The sequence below is a fragment of the Scyliorhinus canicula genome, chromosome 10 (assembly GCF_902713615.1).
Source record: "Scyliorhinus canicula chromosome 10, sScyCan1.1, whole genome shotgun sequence".
Classification (NCBI taxonomy): Eukaryota; Metazoa; Chordata; class Chondrichthyes; order Carcharhiniformes; family Scyliorhinidae; genus Scyliorhinus; species Scyliorhinus canicula.
Genome location: NC_052155.1, coordinates 55,726,441 through 55,740,103, shown reverse-complemented (window position 1 = coordinate 55,740,103; position 13,663 = coordinate 55,726,441). Strand labels below are relative to the sequence as shown.

The 13,663-nt window shown below is 45.9% G+C and overlaps 1 pseudogene; it reads right to left on the bottom strand.

Annotated features, from left to right (window-relative positions):
* Nucleotides 1–5,478: 5,478 nt before the first annotated feature.
* Nucleotides 5,479–6,609, bottom strand: LOC119972928 (annotated as a pseudogene).
* Between the last annotated feature and the right edge of the window lie 7,054 nt (nt 6,610–13,663).

Below are 13,663 nucleotides of genomic sequence, written 5' to 3'. Positions count from 1 at the left end.
CATGGTTTTCCCGGACATTGGCGCAAAAGTATGCCACACACAAGAATGGCAGGGACATGGTTTTTCTTGGCAACGGCCAATTCATCAGTTTGCGTCCGGTGACCCAGTGTTCGTTTGAATTTTGCTAGTGGTGCCCAGTGGGTCCCTGGCGTAATCTTTCACCAAACGGGCCCTATCTCTTACAAGATGCAAGCTCAGGGTCATCTCCAGCGCAAGCATGTAGACCACGTTCGGTCCAGAAGACCGTCTCTTCCAAAGATTCCCCGCCCCTGGAGCTCACTTCTACAGCCACAGAGACCAGACACAGTGGAGAGTATTCCCCACAATCTTCCTCTGGTGCCGCACTCAAAGCCTGCGCAGGTCGTTGCAGAACCGCGTGGAGATAGAGAGGGCGAGATGACGGAGGCAGTGAACTCCGACTCCCAGATGGAGACACAGGATGTCTCAGCGGGGGATTCCTCGGGCCCACGGGCTGTGGATGTACAACCGTTACGCCGTTCATCACAGAAGCGTCGATCTTCGTCTCGTTACACGCCGCCCGATGCAGAGCCTCGTGCAAATGGTGGCCGGCCTGCGGCAAAACTAGTCAGACGCCCTCCTTCGCCAGGGTCTTCGGTGGATTCCTTGGACTTTAGGGGCGAGGGATGTTTAAACCTGCCTGCTTACCACTGGCTGGGGACTAATGGCAATCCCACAATCCTTTGGGAGCATGAGCTTCCCCAATGAGGGGGGGGGGGCAGATAAATCATTATCAGATTCCCTGCATGAATAAAGCTGGCCAGTTTGGGACCGGCTAGAGGAAAGTGAGCAGCAAGGAGGTTGCTGCTGCTGTTGTTATTGTAAATAAATGTTACTTCTTTCTATTCTTCAACTCGTGCTGGATTCTTCGTTGCCTTCACAAAAGGGAGGAAACCGGAGCACCAGGAGGAAACTCACGCTTGACACCGGGAGAATGTGCAAACTCCACACAGATGGTGACACAAGGCCGGAATTGAACCCAGGCCACTGGAGCTGTGAGGAAGCAGTGATAACCATTGTGCCACCGTCCTGCCCATATCTGGTCCGAATTGATAATCCTCAACTCCACTTTCCTGCCTTATCCCCATAACCCTTGATTTCATTGCCTATCTCAGCATTGAACATCTGTAATGACTCAGTCTCTACAGCTCTCTGTGGTAAAAAAATTCCACAGATTCACGGCCCTCAGAGAGAAGAAATTCCTCCTCATCTCCGACTTAAATGGGTCACACCTTGCGTTTAGATTTTCCCCCAGTCCTCGAATCTCCCACAAGGGGAAACAACCTCTCAGTATCTGTCCTGTCAAACCACCTGAGAATCCTATGTCTCAATGAGGTCACCTCGCATTCTTCTAAACTCCAATGAGTACAGGTCCAAACTACTTAATCTCTCCTCATAAGAAAATTCCTCCATACTCAGGGTCAACTTAGTGAACCTTCTCTGGACTTCCTTCAATGCCAGTCTATTGTTCCTTAGATAAGGGAACCAAAACTGTATACAATATTATAGGTGTGGTCTAACGAGTGCCTTGAATAGTTTTAGCAAGATTTCCCTATGTTTATGCTCCATTTCCCTTGAAATAAAAGCTAACATTCATTTAACCTTCCCTATGACCTGCTGAACTTCTTGTGATTTATGCACGGGGACCTCCCACATCCCTCAGTGCTGCAGCTTTCTGCAGTCTTTCTCCATTTCAGTAATATTCAGCTCCTTTTTCCTTCCTATCAAAATGCATTACTTCCCATTTTCCTACATTATATTGCACCTGGCAAGTTTTTGCCATCTCACTAAGTCTATCTATATCCTTCTGTAGACTCTTTGTGTCATCCTCACCACTTGATTTCCCAACTATTTTAGTGTAATCCGCAAATTTAGGAATAGTAAATTTACTTCCCTGATCTGAGCCATTAATGTGTATTGTAAATATTGATCCAGTATTGATCTCTGTTGCATGTTGCCACCCTGAAAATGTTCCTCTTATCCAAACAATTAGCCAATCCTCTATCCATGCTAATATACTAACACCAACCGCAGCACGGTAGCACTGTGGATAGCACATTTGCTTCACAGCTCCAGGGTCCCAGGTTCAATTCCCGGCTTGGGTCACTGTCTGTGGGAGTCTGCACATCCTCCCAGTGTGTGCGTGGGTTTCCTCCGGGTGCTCCGATTTCCTCCCACAGTCCAAAGATGCGCAGGTTAGGTGGATTGGCCATGATAAATTGCCCTTAGTGTCCAAAATTGCCCTTAGTGTTGGGTGGGGTTACTGGGGTTGACCTTGGGTAGGGTGCTCTTTCCAAGAGCCGGTGCAGACTCGATGGGCCGAATGGCCTCCTTCTGCACTGTAAATTCTATGATCAATATCATGTGCTCTTATCTTATTAAGTAACCTTTTGTGTGGTACTTTATCGAACACTTATTGGAAATCCACGTATATTACATTTACTGGTTTCCCTTTATCGATCCTGCTCATTACCACCTCAAAGAATTCCAATAAATTTGTCAGGCATGATTTCCCCTTCATGAAGCCATGCTGACTCTGCTTGATTATATTATGTATTCCAAAATCCCCTCCCAATACATTGTTTATAATGGACGCAACATTTTCCCAATAACAGATGTGAAGAATGCGAGAGAAATTCCATCAGCAATGACTCCATTGCATCCTGCAGATGAACAAATGCCAGTGTCCTTCTTGAAGCCAGCTCCATAGGCATTCAGGAAAAACTCCTGTAAAATCAATTTTGATGGATTCGGTACTGTGTGTGAATGACCAAATGCATCTTCCCTGCCGGGTCCTGCTTTCTCATCTCTCAAATGGCCGACGTTTAGGGGGAGGATAAAGAAACCACGTTGAAGACACTCTGAAGCTCTCCCTGAAGGGTGGCAGCATTGACATCAATGACTGGGAGGAGCTTGCTACCAATGGTTCAGAATGATGACAATGTGTCCATCAAGCTGCATCATGCTTTGAGTCCCAACATCTTACTGATGAGACAGAGTAACAATCCCATTACTCTTGACTAACCTGACATAACCAATTTTACATTAACATTAAATGTTAAAGTTACCCCTTTGACCTTCAAAAGAAAGTATTGGAGGATAATTTCCATACAAACATTTGGATAACATATAAATTCACTCATCTAGCCATAGTCCCAAAAGAATATCTTTCCATTAGGGAGACAATTTTGGCAACTTGTAGCTTGATGGGCAAGGTTGGGGCAAGGCAAGGGCTCCATGAAATACCACAACCAGTATGGAGATTGACCTCATTGCCTTTCGCAAATGCTGCATCATGTTCTGGCCAGCTAATCCAACCAATCCCCCATTAGATAACGTATGTTCTGTAAAAAAATGAACAACTGACATTTTGTGAGGATATATTTGAAGTTCTAAAGAACAAAAAGCCAAGAAAAGTACAGCACAGGAACATGCCCTTCGGCCCTCCAAGCCTGTGCCGATCATGATGCCCGAACTAAAGAGAAACCTTCTGTCCTTACCCTGTATCCCTTTATTTTCTCCCTATTCATGTACCCATCCAGATGCTTTTTAAATGTTGCTAATGTGCCTGCTTCCCCCACATCCTCTGGAAACGTGTTCCAGGCACCCACCACTCTCTGTGTGAAAAACCTATCCCGCACATCTCCCTTAAACTTTCCCCCACTCACCTTGAACTTGTGTTCCCTTGTATAATAATCTTTATTGACACAAGTAGGCTTACATTAACATTGCAATGAAGTTACTGTGAAAATTCCCTAGTTGCCACTTCTGACGCCTGTTTGGGTACACAGAGGGAGAATTCAGAATATCCAAATTACCTAACAGCACATCTTTCAGGACTTGTGGGAGGAAACCGGAGCACCCGGAGGAAACCCACGCAGACACAGGGAGAACATACAGACTCTGCACAGACAGTGACCCAGGCAGGAATCGAATCTGGGACCTTGGAGCTGTGAAGCCACAGCGCTAACCACTGCTCTACCGTGCTGCCCACACGTGTAATTGACACTTCCAGACTTGGAAAAAGCCTCTGACTATCCACTCTGTCTATGCCTCTCTGTCAGGTCTCCCCTCAGCCTCCGTCTTTCCACTGAATTTAACCCTTTTGTAACACAAATCCACTTTCAAAAATGATTTGGGGGTTTTCACCATTCTGCTGATTGTAGCGTTGAGTGATTTACAAGCACGAAAGTAATAAAGTGCAAAAAAAAATAAAAGCTGCCAAGTTGACTAACTGAGGACTTTTCACTCTTGCTCCTCCCTACACTCCATATCAATAGTGGTGAATTCAGTCAGACTTAATAATGAAGGGCTTTTCTAGGTTTGGGTAAATTTGTCGAGCAAAAAGAAACATATGTAACATACAGCACACGTCCCCATATGAAGATTTTCTTGAAGGTTTTTAAGCTTCCTTCCCTCACAACATTTCCCATAGTTGGAGAAGTTATATAGCACTACCAAACTCATTGCCTTAGTACTACAGTGCGGAACAGGGGGAAACAGAGGGGCCTCAACTAGTCAGGCTGCTTGTAGCAATGTTTTAGCTGTTGATGCACTTTCAAAGCCTCTCACATTCAGAAACCCATGCGCAAAAGATTAGTATTATGCAAAAATCATTTATAGAGACAAATGGAAGGCAAATTTAAAATTAAATTGATTTGTCACATAAGAAGATTTTTGCCCACCTATAGGGAATCACCACTTTGGATCCTCAGACCTTTCACAGAACTGTTCAACGCATGGAACTGACAACAACCATGGGACTTATCATGAAGGGAATCCTTAGGAAAGCACAATTACTGGTCTGTTTTCCCATCCCAAATCCTGACTATCCCAAGCCAGCAGCACCCTTCATACTGAACTTTCCCAGTTCAGGTACTCGACAACTGGAATCATGAAGGATGTGGATTCAGCATACCCTGCACAAAACTACCTGCTAATTAATACCATGGTTAATGCTTGGTGCAAAGTTTCATGCAGGCGTGCAAACTACTAATATTGAAACATAGAAAATAGGAGCAGGAGGAGGCCATTCGACCCTTCGACCCGGTTCTGCCATTCATTATGACCATGGCTGATCATCCAACTCAATAGCCTAATCCTGCTTTCCCCCATATCCTTTTATCCTCTTCACCCTAAGTACCATCTTTTATTTTTGACCATTCAAGCTTCGCAATGGAAATATTTATTGTAACTTGGAACATTGTTCTCATTCATTTGGAACATTTCATGTTACTTGCAATCTAGACTTGAACTGGCTTACGTTCATTGAACAACTTAAGAAAAGACCTTCATTTACATAGGATAGTTTAGGCACACTTCAATGAATTGCCGCCAAGTGTAAATCAATGCCCTGACAGTTAGACTTTACACAGGAAGAAAAATGAAAAAATGCAAAAGGTTTCCTAAATTAAACAAATGTATCTGTCTGATTGGCTTCCTTCTGGATCCTGGAGTCAACTACAACTTCCCATTTGTGAATGCCGCCTCCTGGAACTAAGGAACATAGGTTTTGAAATAAGCCTGTGGTCCTTTAGCTATCTCATTGCCATCCCAGCTCAGACTGTATGGGTAAGATTTCTGTATCTGTTGATAGAGTTGTCCACTGTTAGTAAAATAGTACACTGACTGACTGGAACGTCAAGGTGGGTTGATCCCGTGGAAAATATAGGGACAAGTCGATATGAACTAAAAAACAAAAGTCCTTCCACATTAGTAATAACGTAAGTTTGGTGAATCCTTCAGCATCATACTCCACAACTCCTATTCCAAAGTGTCTCAGAAAGGCTGCAATTGTACTCTTCGCTTGTGGTAATCCTGAATGATATACTGCACCTTATTGCTGAGTAATTGGCAAACTTGTGGCACATAATCAATGAGACAACCACCACTTGGAAATGGTGGGATATAGGGAGCAGAGGACCTACCAAGCGCATGTTCAATCCTTGGAGACAGGTACAGTTTAGGAAACTCTTGAGTAGCTTCAGTATCCTCATTTTCTCCTGGGTCTACTACTGTGTCCTTCAGAAAGTATGTTGGGATATTGCTGAAATCCACCGGGAGCTTCAAAGGGAAACATGCGGAAAATTCACCAGTCCAGTTATTCTTTCTTCCTGCATAGATTTCCATGTTATCTCCAAATTCAGGCTCCTCCTGTAGTGCAGTATATTCAAACATAAAGCATGAGGTCTCGTGGAGTCGATCACATTGGTATTTATGGTAGTGCTGCACCAGTTCTTTGATTACAAGCAGAAGACAGTCTGGATTCTGGGAGATCAAGTCATTCAGATGATGAAGCATTGTGGGTTCAGGCAAAAAATTCACATCTTCTCCAAAGATGAAATCTGGAGGCAGGTCTGGATAATGACAGTTGAAAATAATGTCCCATTTTAGGGTCTCTCCAGCGTAAGGAATATGCAGCTTAAACAGGTCACAACAGGATCCGGGTATTAGTGACGTGCACCCTGATTTAAAGTCTGTTATTTTGAAATTGATTGGAGCACCTAAGCCAATTTTTCCATTTCGGACAACATTGGAAATAAAGGGATAACGTGCAGGGGAAATTCTGTTTAAGGCAATTTCTGGTGACATTTCAACTCAATTACCTCCACAGTGGCATTGTCAAAGATCAACGAACAGGACAGTCTGAATGTTAGGGCAGCACAGTGGCGCACTGCTGTCTCAAGGCAACAAGGTCCCAGGTTAGATCCTGGCTCTGAGTCACTGTCCGTGTTTGCACATTCTCCCCGTGCTTGCGTGGGTTTCACCCCCACATCCCAAAGACGTGCAGGGTAGGTGGACTGGCCACGCTAAATTGCCCCTGCCTGGGACCTACCCGTGAGTCCCATTAACACAGAGCGTCCAGTCCTAAGTACCATATCTAACTGCTCCTGAAAACATGCAATGTTTGGGCCTCAACTACTTCCGGTGGTAATGAATTCCACATGCTCACCATTCTCTGGGTGAAGACATTTCTCCTCATCTGTCCTAAATGGTCTACCCCGTATCCTCAGACTGTGTCCCCTGGTTTTGGACACACACACCATCGGGAACATCAATCTTGCATCTACTGTCTAGCCCTGTTAGAATTTTATAAGTTTACATGAGATCCCCCTGATTCTTCTGAACTCCAACGAATATTATCCCAACCAATTCAATCTCTCCTCATAAGTAGGTCCTACCATCCCAGGAATCAGTATGGTAAACCTTTGCTGCACTCGGTCTAGAGCAAGAACATCCTTCCTCAGATAAGGAGACCAAAACTGCACACAATATTCCAGGTGTGGCCTCACCGAGGCCTTTATAATTGCAGCAAGACATCTCTGTTCCTGTACTCGAATTCTCCCGCTATGAAGGCTAACATACCATTTGCCTTCTTTACTGCCTGCTATACCTACATACTTACTTTCAATGATTTTTGTACGAGCACATGCCGATCTCGTTGCACTTTCTCCTCTCCTAATTTATGGCCAATCAGATAACAATCTGCCTTCTTGTTTTTGCGACCAAAGTGGATAATGTTTCATTTCTCCAAATTATACTGTGTCTGCCATTCATTTGCCCACTGACTCAACTTGACAAATCAAACTGAAGAATCCTCCTCACAGCTCACCCTCCCACACAACTTGGTATTATCTAAAAATTTGGAGATTTATATTTAGTTCCCTCATCTAAATCATGAATGTATATTGTGATTAGCTGGGGTTCTAGCAACAATCCCTGCAGTACCACACTAGTCACTGCCTGCAAATGTGAAAAAGACCAGTTAATTCTTACTCTTTGTTTCCTGTCTGCCAACCAGTTTTCTATCCATCTCAATACACTACCCCTAATCCCATGTGCTATAATTTTACCCTGGGCTCTATTACGCCCAGGCAGTGGACTATATAAATTTCAGTCGAGACCAGGCACACAAGAATGCCTGAGCAGTAGCACTTGCTGCCTTCGCTGGCATGCCCCAGAACCATGGGGTGTTTGATGGCACACATGTCCCTCTATGAGCACCAGCTTATCAGGGGGTGCCCAGTCCCCGTTGGCAACTGCTGGCGGGAGCCTCCTGCCCACCCTGGGGGAAAGGGTGTCCTGCCTCTCCTCCAGCACATCCAGGTGTATTGAGCTTCAAGTGAGTGAAATGTGGGGCTGGTCTTCTCTGAGCATCTTCTTGGCTGGAATGAGGATGTGAGAGCAGTGGAGTGCTTAAAGGTAGCTCCAGCTTGTCAAGCTCCCCAGCGCCAATTCCAGCCCCAGCAAATTCGATGTGAGGCGGGAATCAGAATTGCTCTAAGTTCATGTGGGCAGAGTACTGGCCCATTAGCATGTCCTGAATTGCTCCACAAATAGCGCCCCCAACAGGAATGCAACCTCCCTCAACTCAGTCCCAGTGTCAACACTATGGGCTGGATTCATCGATTTTGCGGCTATGTCCGGAGGAAGCATCTGATTTTACAACCAGAAAGTCAGCACCACGCGCCGCACCGATGCTCCGCTCGGTGGGGGGCTAGCAGCCACGCCACGCAAAGCCCCGGCTTTACCTGCAGATATGGACGCAGAATGGTCGGGTCCGTGGCCGTGCATGTGCACGGTGGCGGCCTGCGACAGCCACGCCATACAGCATGGCGCCAGCCGTGCAGAGACCCGGCCTGAAGGAAAATTCCCCCCCCCCCATAACTCCCCTCACTACCCCCAGACCACCCCCGACCAGTCCCCCCACGCGTGGTCCCCGAAAATTGAGAGGACACACGACCGATGTCATCAGGAAGTCGGTACATCGGGAGCAGAACATCGAGGGAGAGTCTAAGGTGACGTCCTGAGGTCGTCACAACGGCGTATACCATTTTTGAGGGGGCGGAGCCAAAGAATTTTGGAAAATGACCGCCACTGGATCTACTATTTCTGGGGCTACTTCCTTACTACTCTGGGATGAAACTTATCAGGCCCTGGAGATTTATCTGCCTTCAATCCCTTTAATTTCCCAAAATTTATTTCTCTACTAAGACTAATATCCTTCAGTTTCTCACTAAAACTTCTGTTACTTAGAACTTCCAGTACATTATTCATGTCTTCCTTTGTGAAGACAGAAGCAAAGTACGAATTTAGTTCCTCAACTATTTCTTTGTTCCCATTATCAATTCCCCCATTTCTGACGGTAAGGGGCCTACATTAGTTTTTATCAATCTTTTTCTCTTTACACATCTTTGGAAACTTTTACAGTCAGTTTTCATGTTCCCCGCAGCTTACTTTCATATTGTATTTTCCCCTTCTTAATCAACCCTTTAATCTGCCTTTGCTGAATTTTAAACTGTTCCCAATAATCTGGCTATTGCTTTTTCTTGCTAACTTGCCTCTTCTTTTTTCTTTGTTCATTTACAGAATGTGCGTGTCCCTGGTTATGCCAGCATTTATTGCCCATCCCTAGTTGCCCTTCAGATGGTGGTGGCTAGTTGCCTTCTTGAACCGCTGCAGTATTTCAGGTGTAGGTACACCCACTGTGCTTTTAGGGAGGGAGTTCCAGGATTTTGTCCCAGTGACAGTGAAGGAACGGCGATATATTTCCAAGTCAGGGTGATAAGTGACTTGGAGGGGAACCTCCAGGTGGTGGGGTTCCCAGGTATCTGCTGCTCTTGACCTTCTGAATGGTAGTGGTCGTGGGTTTGGAAGGTGCTCCGAATCTTTGGTGGGTTCCTGCAGTGCATCTTGTAGATGGTACACACGACTGCCACTGTTCGTCGGTGGTGGAGGGTTTGAATGTTTGTGGAAGGAGGAGCAATCAAGCGGGCTACTTTGTCCTGGATGGTGTTGAGCTTCACTTGAGTGTTGTTGGAGCTGCACTTATTTAAGCAAGTGGAGAATATTCCATTACACCCCTGATTTGTCCTTTGTACATGGCTGACAGGCTTCGGAAAGTCAGGTGAGTTACTTGCCGTAGGATTCCTAGCCTTTGACCTGCCCTGGTAGCCACTGTATTAATGTGGCTATTCCAGTTCAGTTTCTGATCAATGGTAACCCCCAGGATGTTGATTGTGGGGGATTCATTGATGGTAAATGTCATTGAATGTCAAGGGGCGATGGTCAGATCCTCTCTTGTAGGAGATGGTCATTTCCTTTCACTTGTGTGGCACGAATGTAATTTGCCACTTGTCAGCCCAAGCCTGGATATTATCCAGATCTTGATACATTTGGACATGGACTGCTTCATTATCTGAGGAGTCGAGAATGGTGCTGAACATTGTGCTGTCACCCGCAAACATCCCCACTTCTGACATTATGATGGGAGGGAGGTCAATGATGAAGTAGCTGAAGATGGTTGGGGCTAGGGCACTACCCTGAGGAACTCCTGCAGTGATGTCCTGGAGCTGAGATGATTGACCTCCAACTACCACAACCATCTTTTTTTGTGCCAGATATGACTCCAACCAGCGGAGAGTATTCCCCCTGATTCCCATTGACTCTAGTTTAGCTAGGGCTCCTTGATGCCATACTCGGTCAAATGCTGCCTTGATGTCAAGGACAGTCACTCTCACCTCACCTCTGGCATTCAGCGCTTTTGTCCATGGTTGAACCAAGGTTGTAATGAGGTCAGGAGCTGAGTGACCCTGGTGGAACTGAAACTGAGCATCCATGAGCAAGTCATTATTGAGTAAGTGCCACTTGATACCACTGTCTGTTGATGACTCCTTCCATCACTTTGCTGATGATGGAGAGTAGGCTGAGAGGGCAGAATGGCTGGGTTGGATTTGTCCTGTTTCATGTGCACAGGACACACCTGGGCAATTTTCCACATTGCCGGGTAGATGCCAGTGTTGTAGCTGTACTGGAACAGCTTGGCTATGGGTACGGCCAGTGCTGGAGCACACGTTTTCAGCACTATTTCTGGAATATTGTCAAGGTCTGTAGCCTTTGCAGTATCCAATGCCTTCAGACGTTTCTCGATATCTGTGGAGTGAATCGTATTGGCTGAAGACTGACATCTGTGATGCTGGGGACTTCTGGCGGAGACCGAGATGGATCATCCATTCGCACTTCTGGCTGAAGCTGGTTGCGAATGCCTCAGCCTTGTCTTTTGCACATATGTGCTGGGCTCCTCCATCATTGAGGATGGGGATATTTGTGGAGCCTCCTCCTCCAGTGAGTTGTTCAATAGTCCATTACCATTCACAGCTGAATGTGGCAGGACTGCAGAGTTTAGATCCGATGCATTGGTTGTGGAATTGCTTAGCTCCGTCTAGTACTTGCTGTTTGGCACCAAGTAATCCTGTGTTGTAGCTTCACCAGGTTAACACCTCATTTTTCGGTTTGCCTGGTGTTGCTCCTGGTATGCTGTCCTGCACTCTTCATTGAACCAAGGTTGATCCCCTGGCTTGGTGGTAATGGGAGAGTGTGGGTTATGCTGGGCCATGAGGTTGCAGATTGTGGTTGAATACAATTCTGCTGCTGCTGATGGTCCACAGCGCCTCATGGACGCTCAGTCTTGAGGTGCTAGATCTGATCGAAATCTATCCCACTTAGCATGGTGGCAGTGCCACACAACACGATGGAGGGAATCATCAATATAAAGATGGGACTTTGTCTTCACAAGGGCAATGAGCTGGTCATTCTACCGATACTGTCATGGACAGATGCCTCTGCGGCAGGCAGATTGGTGAGGATGAGGTCAAGTATGTTTTTCCCTCTTGTTGGTTCCCTCACCACCTGCTGCAGTCCCAGTCTAGCAGTTATGTCCTTTAGGACCCGGCCAGCTCGGTCTGTGGTGGTACTACCGAGCCACTCTTGGTGATGGTCATTGAAGTCCCCCACCCACAGCATACTCTGCGCTTTGAAGTTAATACTATCTCGAGTTCCCTTTGTATACCATGGTTTGACCACGATTCCCTTTCTACTCTTGAGCCAAATAGGAACAAACAACTTTTGGAGTTCACTTATTCGTTCCCTGAATGGCTGCCATTGCCTGTCACCATCCTTCCTTTCAATAATGTTTCCCAGTCCGTCATAGCCAACTCATGTCTCATACCATCATAGCTACCTTTATTAAGGTTCAGCACTCTAGTCTTAGAATCAATGACCTCACTATCCAGCATAATAAAGAATTCTGTCATATTTTATGGTCACTCATCCCCAAGGGTTCTCTCACAACTAGATTGCCAACTAATCCTTTCTCATTGCACAACACCCAGATGGCTTGTTCCTCATGTACTGGTCCAGAAAACCGTCCCGTACACACTCCAGAAATTCCTCCTCTATTGTACTAATTTTCACTGTACCTTGGAACATGTAACAATAAATCTAAATGTAATATTTAGTTCTCATCCTTGGTCACCTTGGAGCCATGTCTCCATAATCCCAACTTTATCATACCCCTTTACATCTATTTACACAACTAACTAATCCATTTTGAAATGAAAAATGAAAATCGCTTATTGTCACGAGTAGGCTTCAATGAAGTTACTGTGAAAAGCCCCTAGTCGCCACATTCCGGCACCTGTCCGGGGAGGCTGAGTACGGGAATCGAACCGTGCTGCTGGCCTGCTTGGTCTGCTTTAAAAGCCAGCGATTTAGCTGAGTGAGCTAAACCAGCCCCTTTTATTTTGAATATGAAAGGGTTATAAGGCCTCCAGACCACCTGAACTTATGAACTCAGAGATTTGAAGAGGAGAGATGGGGTAGTAATAACAATGTCAGGTATTTGGATAATTGGAGCGCATTCTGGGGAAGGTGGGACCTGTACGAGCAGGACGGGTTGCATCTGAACCAGAGGGGCACCAATATCCTGGGGGGGAGGTTTTCTAGTACTCTTCGGGAGGGTTTAAACTAATTTGGCAGGGGAATGGGAACCGGATCTGTAGTCCAGCAACTAAGGTAGATGATAGTCAGGACGCCAAAGCACATAGTGATGCAGTGGGGAAGGTAACAATGACAAAGGAGAGTACTTGCAGGCAAGGAGATGGGTTGAAGTGTGTATACTTTAATGCAAGAAGCATCAGGAATAAGGTGGGTGAACTTAAGGCATGGATCTGTACTTGGGACTACGATGTGGTGGCCATCACAGAAACTTGGATAGAAGAGGGGCAGAAATGGTTGTTGGAGGTCCCTGGTTATAGATGTTTCAACAAGATTAGGGAGGATGGTAAAAGAGGTGGGGGGGGGGGGGGTGGCATTGTTAATTAGAGATAGTATAACAGCTGCAGAAAGGCAGTTCGAGGGGGATGTGCCTACTGAGGTAATATGGGTTGAAGTTAGAAATAGGAAAGGAGCAGTCACCTTGTTGGGAGTTTTCTATAGGCCCCCCAATAGCAGCAGAGATGTGGAGGAACAGATTGGGAAACAGATTTTGGAAAGGTGCAGAAGTCACAGGGTAGTAGTCATGGGCGACTTCAACTTCCCAAACATTGAGTGGAAACTCTTTAGATCAAATAGTTTGGATGGGGTAGTGTTTGTGCAGTGTGTCCAGGAAGCTTTTCTAACACAGTATGTAGATTGTCCGACCAGAGGGGAGGCCATATTGGATTTAGTACTTGGTAATGAACCAGGGCAGGTGATAGATTTGTTAGTGGGGGCGCATTTTGGAGGTAGTGACCACAATTCTGTGACTTTCACTTTAGTAATGGAGAGGGATAGGTGCGAGCAACAGGGCAAGGTTTATAATTGGGGG